This window comes from Monodelphis domestica, chromosome 2, assembly GCF_027887165.1.
Source record: "Monodelphis domestica isolate mMonDom1 chromosome 2, mMonDom1.pri, whole genome shotgun sequence".
In the NCBI taxonomy this organism is placed as follows: Eukaryota; Metazoa; Chordata; class Mammalia; order Didelphimorphia; family Didelphidae; genus Monodelphis; species Monodelphis domestica.
Genome location: NC_077228.1, coordinates 413,072,229 through 413,082,182, shown reverse-complemented (window position 1 = coordinate 413,082,182; position 9,954 = coordinate 413,072,229). Strand labels below are relative to the sequence as shown.

At 38.6% G+C, this 9,954-nt stretch overlaps 1 long non-coding RNA gene across 1 annotated transcript; it reads right to left on the bottom strand.

Moving 5' to 3' along the window:
- Positions 1 to 664: 664 nt before the first annotated feature.
- LOC103095639 (uncharacterized) lies at positions 665 to 5,822 on the bottom strand. Its single transcript, XR_463003.2, has 3 exons — positions 5,493 to 5,822; positions 3,201 to 3,303; positions 665 to 950 (listed from the first exon to the last, which is right to left on the bottom strand). It is a non-coding gene; the product is annotated as an uncharacterized LOC103095639 (long non-coding RNA).
- Between the last annotated feature and the right edge of the window lie 4,132 nt (positions 5,823 to 9,954).

Below are 9,954 nucleotides of genomic sequence, written 5' to 3'. Positions count from 1 at the left end.
GCAATGGATGGTACTGGATCTGGAGTCAGGAAGACCAGAGTTAAAATCCAGTTTCAGACACTTACGTATAGTTGTGTAACCTTGGATGAGTCACTTAACCTATCTGCCTCAGTTTCCTCTTCTATAAAATAGGGATAAAAACAGCCCTATCTCCCAGGGTTATTTTGAGGATAAAGTGAGATGTTCACAAAAAGCTTTTTATACTTTAAAGTAGTACATAAATGATAGCTATTATTGCAGAAGTCTCTTTAATCTGTACCTTTGGAGGATCTGGGGCATAGACAATATTGTAGGTGATATTAATAAGTTCTGTAACGTGCAGAACTACGTAGTCTTTTAAGGACTTGAATCTCAGATGATAAACCAACCTACCAGTTGGACATTCTCCAACTATTATGCTCATTCGGCATAGATTAGGGGTGGAGACAATGTAGGGAGAGGGAGATTTATTTGGAAAGCTAAAAGAGTCTTCTTTAGTAATAGAGATGAATTTGGGGTCAGGACTGCTTTTATTTTCATAATTTTCTTTATATTTTTTAAATTGTTTTTTTTTTCTCTATTCTGCACTACTCCCCATTGAATAAAAAAAAAAAAGATAAAGTCGATCTTTGGAACAAATATGCAGAGGAGAGCAAAAGAAATCACCACACTGGTCAAGTCCAGAAATGTTTGTTTTATCGTGGATCTTAAATCTGTCACTTCCTTGTCGGGACAAGGCTAGTATGTTTCATGAGAGGCCCTGACAGCTATTGCAACTTACTGATAATTCATTGTTGCAGGCGTCCCACAACCCAAAGTGTTCTCGCGCAGCTTCCGAAGCATGATGCTAGTGAAATGGCGGGGAGGGGTCCTGTAGTTGTCAGAGCAAAGCTGCTCCGAAGTTAATTGATAAACCTTTCCTTCTATTATCAGTGCTCGCCTTCTGTCTCGAATGACTCCGCCTATTGCCCCTGCAAGGCAATGAGATTTCCTTGTGGGATTCTAGCAGATATTGGAAATTGTGCTGGCAAATTAGCAGGGGCCACAGACCAGAAGCGACAGCTTCAGCGCCCTGACGGAGGGAGTGCAGCAATCTTACCCTAATAGCAATTGGCCAGACTTATCATATGGACTAATCACAACAGAGCTGGGGAAATAATAGGCAGCAGATGTTATCGCTTTGTAGGCTTGGATTCTCCAGAGATTAGAGCTCTGATAGGAAAGATCCCTGAAAACAGGAGCACGATTCTGCCCCCGATTAATCAAACAGGGAGGAATGGGGGGTTGAGGGGAGAGGAGTGATCATCGGCTCCCTCCCTCCTCTTCCAGTGCTCTCTTCTATTATAGAGAGGAAGTTGAGAAAAGGTGATCTCTCGATCTCTGTCTCTCTCTCTGTCTCTGTCTCTCTCTGTCTTTCTGTCTCTCTCTCTCAAAGCTCTTTCTTAGAGAAGGGTATTAACATTTCAAGACATTCTTTTTTTTAATGGATTATTTTCCATCATCCATTTCACATGTTAAAAGCATTAATTACTCTGAACTTTGAAACAATTTAACTCAATTTTGTAGCTTTCATTCACGTGTTTTGAAAGTAGTTGGGAAGGGGGCAACTTGGTGGCTCTAAGTGCCAGGTCTAGAGAAGGGAGGTCCTGGCTTCAAATGTGACCTCAGATACTACCTAGCTGGAAGTCACTTAATCACCATTGTCTAGCCCTTACCACTCTACTTTGGAACCAAAACAAATATTGATTCAAAGATGGAAAGTAAGATGGTTGTTTTTTTTTTTTTAAATATATAGTTGAAAGGCAGCTAAGTTGCCCAGTGGATAGAGCACCAGGTCTGCAGATAGGAAATCCAGGATTCAAATATGATATCAGATACCTCCTGTTGTGACCCTGGGCAAGTCACTTAACCTCCATTGCCTAGTCCTTACCCTCCAAAAAGTCTTTAGCTTTCTAAGACAGAAGGTAAATGTTTAAAACAAAAAAAAAGTGGAATTGAAAGTTAGCATGGCTAGGTTCTGGGGATACAAAGACAAAAATGAAATAGTTCCTGTACTTGAGGGCTTAAACCTATCTAAGGGAGACAACATGTACCAATATAGATATATGTAAACTATTTGTCGAGGACAGCTGGGTAGCTCAGTGAATTGAAAGCCTGGTCTAGAGATGGGAGGTCCTAGGTTCAAATTTGACCTCAGACACTTCCCAGCTGTGTGACCCTGGGCAAGTCACTTGATCCCCATTGCCTGGCCCTTACCACTCTTTCTACCTTGGAACCAATACACAGTATTGATTCCAAGAGGGAAGGTGAGGTTTTAAAACAACAACAATTTCAGCTAAAAGCCCTCTTATCAACATCCTTTAACCCAATACCCAAGTCAACTAGCAGGTAATGTTCCAATGGCCTGCTTCTTCAAAGACCCTTTGCCTCTCTTCCCATGGCAGTAGCCCAAGCTTACTTTCCTCAACAACAGTAACCTCACCATGTACTTAGGTTTCCATAAAAACAAAACCAATCCAGGAGCTAGGAGGAATGGAGAAGTAGGATTGATAAAAGCATAAAACATCTTTCCTTTCCCCTATTGAGTTCAGATCACTTATTTTCACCTGTTTAATCACTACTTAGAGTTTGGGTATCTACTCTGAAGCTCCAGATCCTACAGACTGAGAATATAAACCTGGGATGATGGGGTTGCACAGTGATGCATTAATTTAAATAAAATTCCATAGAATGTTAGAACTGGAAAGTATTTTATTTTATTTTATTTATTTATTTTTTAAAACCCTTACCTTCCATCTTGGAATCATACAAAGTACTTTAGAGGTCACTTAGTACAAACTTCTCATTGTAAAGATAAATAAAAAAGAGGCCCTTAGAGGAAAAGTAATTGATTTATGGACATAGAAGTACTTCATGACAGAGCCAGAATTACAACTAACAATTCTAACAGGTAGGGCAAGCTTCAAAAATTATACCTTCAAATTAATTTTTAAGACACATCCAACTTGGAGGAAGATACTATTTTCTGGAATACAATCCTATAGTGGGGAAACAGAGACCCCAAAGTACTGACTTGAATGGAGACTCTAGGACAATTAGATGGAAGGAATGTGGAAGAGATCAACTGGGGCTCCTGCAAGGTGGTAAGGGAGGGGGAAGCAAGCCACTGGATTGTGTCTTTTTTTTCTTCCATTATAAAGATCTTTTATTTTTATACTTACATGTAATAATAAATTTCCACATAAGTTTTCTGAAGATATGTGATCCAAATTGTCTTGATCCCTCCCTTCCCTTCCCCCTTCTAGTGCTGGCAAACAGTTCGATCTGGGTCATACACGTATTATATATCATATAAAAACAAAAATCCAAATAAACTAAAGTTAAAAATTGTATACTTTCATCTTCATTCTGACTCCAACTGTTGAGGGAAAAATACTCAAGTTTGTAGTAGGGTCTTGCCCTTAGTTTGGAAGGTTCAAAATTCCCTTTAATCCAGAAGTATGAAAGAATTTTATTTAAAGAGGTTTTTAAGATGGTATAATAGTCTAGATTGATGAAATCTAGGAGCTAATAAAATAGCCTCAGGACTTGTGAAGTAGTCCAAAGGGTGGTGGAATAGCCCCCCAGGGTTGACATAATGGCTCCCTGGACTAATGGAATAGCCCTAGGGCCTAGTGGAACAGCCCAGGAGTGGTTCAAAGTTTGCATTTTTATTAAGAGTCTAGATTTACTAAGGGGTTCATTGCCTCCGTTCCAGAGAAATCTCTACCTTTTCCAAGAATAACCCACCCCAGGGCATAACAGGGCATTGTAGGCTGAAAACTCCAGAAAATGGGCATTGAGGAGGTGGATCCAAATCCAAGGTGGAGGTGTATTTGGAAATATAATACATCATAGATGAACTCGAGGAAACCAAAAAAGGAGTATGCACAGATTTTGGGGATCCCCTTAGTGTACATGTCCCATGTTTCCCCCTGTTGTTCTACCTGTCATCATTTGTTAATGTAGAATATGTCTCACTACTCTTCTGGAATGCCCTTATCAAAGAGGGGGACACAGGGAAGTACAGTAGACGACCATTATGGGTGATTAATAATTCCTAACAGTTCAGAACTAAGGTAAAAACAGAACAGTATAAACAATTAATAATATACAACAGCAAGGAGCTGCTGGATAGAACAGAATGTATAAAACCATTATGAGCAATTAATAATACAGAATGGTTAACTGATTAATAATACAGATTTTGCAATTTATGCTTAACTAGTGTTAACTCTTGGGAAATACAGGATTTCAGAATATGAAGATCCTGCTTCTATCACTACCCATCACTGCCCACTGCCCACCTCTATCATAACAGTTCTTTCTCTGGAAGTAGATAGCATTTTGTCATAAGTCCCTCAGAATTGTTCTGGATCACTATATGCTGAGAGTAGCTAATTCTATCACAGCTGATCATTCCACAATGTTTCAGTTACTGTGTACACTGTTCTCCTGCTTTTGCTTATTTCATTCTGCATCAGTCCATGAAGGTCTTTCCAGCTCTTTCTGGAATCATCCTGTTCATCATTTCTTATAACAGAATAGTATTCCATCATTATCATATATCACAATCTGTTAAGTCATTCTCCAAGTGATGGAAATCCCTTCAATTTCCAATTTATCATATTGTTTCCTAAAAGAATGTAACCATACAGGTTTCTATTTTAGTTCATTGTTCTTGCAAATTAGGAGTAAAATTCAGCTATTTAGTAAAGGCATATTGGTATAGAACAGTGATGGCAAACCTTTTAGAAGAGAGGGTGATGTGCTCAGGCACACATGGAGAGGGAGAGGGGAAGAGCCCAGCCCCATGTCTCTCTGGCTTTCTAGTAATGAACCTTTGCTAACTCTGTGTTGGGACAAATGTGGGCATGCCTACAGAGAGGGCTCTGAGTGTCCCCTCTAGCACATGTGCCATAGGTTTACTATCACAGGTACAGAACTAGGAGACACCTTATTACTTTCTCGTTTTACAGATAACAAAGCTAAAACCCAAGGAAGGGAAATAATTTTCCCATTATCACAAAGATAGCAAGTATCTGAGCAAGGATTTAAAGCCAGTGTTCTCTGAATCCAAACCCAGCATCCTTTACATGATAGGCTAGAGAGCACATTTTCAGAGCCTTCTAAATTTCTGAGAACAAAGCCCTAGTTGTCTTACCCTAGTTATAGCTCTGAGTAGAAAAATTATGAAGACATAGGTCTCATGACCCTTAGCTTAGTACATTTCTTCCTTCCTCCCTTCCTCCCTTCCTCTCTCCCTCTCTTCCTCTCTCCCTTTCTTCCTCCCTTATTTCTTCCTTTCTTCCCTTCCTTCTTTCCTCCCTCCCTTCCTTTCTTCCTCCTTCCTCCCTTCCTCCCTCTGTGTAATTAGAATTTTCTCTCCAGGGACTCTCTCCCTGGAGAGCATCCCATTTATGCATCAATGTTATGTAACAAACATAAATAAGGAAGATATAAGTTTTGTGTACCTCCACCCTTGCTCTCTGTTCCCTGGAAGGTGGTTGTGGCAGTTGGGTGAGTGCCAAGCAGAAGAACTTTATTCACATGGCTTTACTCAGGTTTTTACTTTTGTTCTTGTATTTCTTCTACTTCAAGTTATTACTAATAAATCTTATAAAATATAATTCTTGGAGTTACTGGATATTTAAATTTTACATTGTAGGTGAACAGAAGTCTGGAGTTTAGAACCCGTGTTCCTCTCTAAATTGGTAGAACATTTTTTTTAATAGACAAAAAAGCAGATTAATTTTAAAAGCTTCTGCCACCCTCACTGCTCCTCTTCTTCCTCCTGTAGCTGTTGTTGCTGTTGCTGTTGTTGTTGCTGCTGCTGCCTCCCACATATGACCAGACAATGCCTGGGGGTCTTTGTGAGCCAATTTCCTTTGAGGAGTGTGAGGTATAAATCCCCATTTTCCTTACATTGCTAACAGCTGAGTGCTTGCTCCTGCCTTGGAAGCCCTGGTGTTTCTCTTAGGCAAAATTAGCCTCCTAAAGGCTTTTACCTGAGGGAAGCTTCCATCCTCTTAACTCCCTGCCCACATAGCTGGGGAGAGCAATCAAGGGAAGCAGCAGTCCCTTGCCCACGTGGTAGTGGAATCAAGTGGCTCCCTGGTGTTTTTACGGGGAGGGGGTGGTGGTGGTGGTGAAGGAAGGTTACCCTTCCAAACCTCTTAACTTTACTCCTAGCCAGTACATACCACCTACAGACAGGAAGTAGGATTGCAAGCATGGCCCAGTTTCCTGCTTATCTCAAACAGCTTCCATTCTGGGAGAACATTACAGAGCTCATGCAGCTCAAAGGTTTAGGATGTCTTTTCTTACTACCATTCCTGGGAGTACTTGTACCAACTGGATACTTTGAAATTTATCCATTCCTCCCCACAAAAACCAACTGAAATATATCTCGAGTAATCTCAAGATGCAGAAGGGAAATTTTACCCAGTCTCTGCAACACTTCCAAGATGGGATTGGTCCACACTATACTCAGTGCAGGTATGGGGAACCCCAGAAGTGTGACCAAAGTAATCTAGATGGATGCTGATACTCGGGAGAGGAAGGAACCTTAAAAAGTCTGGAGGTGAATTTTAAGTCTTTCCAGACTCCATTTGCCTTATTGATATTAAATGTTTCAGTTTGTTCCCCTCCAAATAGTGAAGAAGTCTCTGTAATGCAGCTATCAGAATTGGAGAAAAATACTCTCAAATCCATTGCTCACATCCTGTCACATATATTGTATTTGCTGATTGTTTGCTTTAAAATTCAATTTTGTTTTTTAAGTTTACACATTAATCTAATCTATAATATTCTATTAGGCTATGTCACTTTCTATTACTGTATTTTGGCTATTAGCCATTGTGTTGTACTGTCTTTATTTGTACCATCCTATGCCATGCCTGGAGAAAATGCCATTGTAGAACTCCATAAAAACTTGGATTAGTAACCTTTGGAGAATTTAATGTACTCTTATGATTTTGTGGATTTTGTTACTTCTTTGAATGTGCAATAGCTGCTGTACTACTGTTTTAAAAAGTTGTTACTTGGTGAAAATCATGTGCACTCATACTATGGATCATTATCAAGTTAAAAAGGAAATGGATCTCATTTTGAGGTGAGAAACCTTTGTGTTGTGTCTCTACTTGGCTGCCACCTTTTCATGGAATGTGAACAATATATTTTGATTTTTTAAAAATTTTATTATTTTTTGCCTGTCTGTGCAAGAGTATTTGAGTTTTCTTTTTTCTCTCATTTTTTTTGTATTTCAAGCATGCTACCAGTATTAATAGTTTTTTTTATTTTGTACTAGGATAAGTTTAAAATGTCTATTAGCCCTGATGTCAATGCATACCCAAAAGCTTTAGACTATGGAAACCTGCCATTTATTGTTAAATATTATGGGACTTAGATTAATGATTGTGTCTGATTCCAGGAGAAGGGATCACAAAAGAGCCACTGCACAGTGCCAAGGAGCACAAGGTCAAGAAGAACAACCAATCTCAATGGGATTGATGAGATTCTGTGATAAAACAGGGGACATGAATTTATTTTGGGGTTCAAGGAAGCAGCTATTTGCAAAGTCAGACATAGGATTCCCACTTGCCAGATACAGACTTCTACCAAGTACCTCAGTTTGGCTGCCATTTTGGCTCCCCCATCCCTGAAAACAAAGGTAAAATCAGATGAGGGAATGATATTTCCCTTTCTACTTCAAAATCTAGTCTTTTTTCCTCTCTCTCTTTTATGGAATGGAAATTTTCTGTAGTTCTGGCTACTGATTGGGTAAGTGCATAATTGCTACTATAGGCTTATGGACCATAAGTCACTTTAATTGGATCCTGATTTGAGGACATGTTCTGGGCTTATTCTTCCTTCCTTAGAATTTTTACACACGAGATTTTGATATTTTATGTTTTATCCAGAAGTTACTTTTTTTTTTAATTTGGATTTTTTTGATGTTTTTGATTTTCTTTTGAGAGTTGATTCATATACCTCATCACTCAGCCATATATCCCAGGCTAATCTGGGTGTTGGGCTTTTTGTTAATGTGCCTAACAATCCTTGGATTTGTTCTCTTTCTCTTTTATTTCCCCTTTCCCCCCAAATTATTGTAAGTTCCCCTTAAAAGTATAATTTTGTATGTACCTCTATTTAAAGATCTTTAGAGATATAAGTTGATTATGTGTTCTGATTTGGGAAACTAGGCATGTAAATCTGGGAGATTTCCTTATGTTCATTTCCCAATAGAATCATAGGGAGGGATTGTATAATTAGATTTTTTTCCCCAGGACTCTAAATCCCAGCATCCCTTTTTTCCTTCTTTCCTTCCTTCCTTCCTTCCTTCCTTCCTTCCTTCCTTCCTTCCTTCCTTCCTTCCTTCCTTCCTTCCTTCCTTCCTTCCTTCCTTCCTTCCTTCCTTCCTTCCTTCCTTCCTTCCTTCCTTCCTTTGTTTTAGAATCAATACTACATATCAGTTCCAAGGCAGAAGAGCAGTAAGGGTTAGGCAATTGGAGTTAAGTGATTTGGCCAGGGTCACACTGCTAGGAGGTATCTGAGACCAGATTTGAACCCAGGACCTCCCATCTCTAGACCTGGCTTTCTCTCTACTGCACCACTTAGCTGCCCCCAGTGCATTTTCTATTACACTATTACAACAAAACAATTGGGATGGCATTTGATTAGTATTATTGGGTCATTATAAAATGGTAAATGAGAAAACAATGATATTTGCTTTGATCAACTGAAATGATTTTTGGATAAAAACTACACTACAACTATAAGAATAAGTAAAACATCCAACACAAAATGATTCAACAACTACTTTTATTAGGAGAGGAGGCGGTCTTTTTTTGTCTCTCATTTCTGGCTTCAAAAACATATTCAAGTTTTCTCAAAGGAAATGATCTCATTTGTAGGGGAATTCTGAAATACTTGAGTTTTGACCTTATAATTCACATGGGAACAATCTAAAACAATGCCTCTAGGGGAATACAGAGTAGACAAGGAATAAAAGAAACTTTTATATGGGAATTGAAATTAGGGAGACAAAAGTGATACATAAAAATATTTTGGAACTGCTTAATGAAATCAGAAAAGAATTTCCCCCTCTACCAAAGAAAATGCAATACTTTCTACTGTCTCATTTCCTAATTGATTACTAAAGTTTAGAACAAAGGTTCTTAAACTGAGATGTGAATCGATTACATGGGGTATGTGAACCTAGATGGAGAAAAAATACACCTTCATTTTCACTATCTTCTAACTGAAAGTCAACATTTCTTCTAATAACAAATTCAAAATGTATAATTAGAATTGGCTCCCCAGAAACTCTTTTTCTCAGTTCCCCATGTTCCTTGCTCATGCTAAGGTAGGGATCATATGTTTTTGTGTAGCTCCTCCCTCTAGCTCTCTCTTCTCCCTGAAATGTGGCTGTGGAGATGGGATGAGTTGAGAGGCAGGAAAATTTTACTCAGGTATTTTAAACTCAGGTTTTTATGTTTGTTCTTTTTATTTTCTTCTACTTCAAGTGATTATTAATAAACCTTACAAATATAATACTTGGGGTTATTGGATATTTATTTAAATTTTACAAAAACAAAACAAAGCATAATAGAATCATTGTTTTGAGAAGCTCCCAAGGACTTCATAAGATTTCTCAATGAATTCATGACCCACAAGGTTAAGAACCCCCATTCTGTTTTCTTTTACTTGTTTTTAAACCCTTACCTTCCATCATAGAAAAATTACTTTGTAGTAGTTCCAAGGCAGAAGAGCAATAATGGTTAGGCAATGGAAGTTAAGTGACTTGCTTAGGTTTACACAACTAGGAAGTGTCTGAGACTAAATTTGAACCCAGCACCTCTAATCTCTAGCTCTGGTTCTTAATCCACTGAGCCACCAAGAATCTCATTTTAATGGGTTGTATTTAAAGATGTC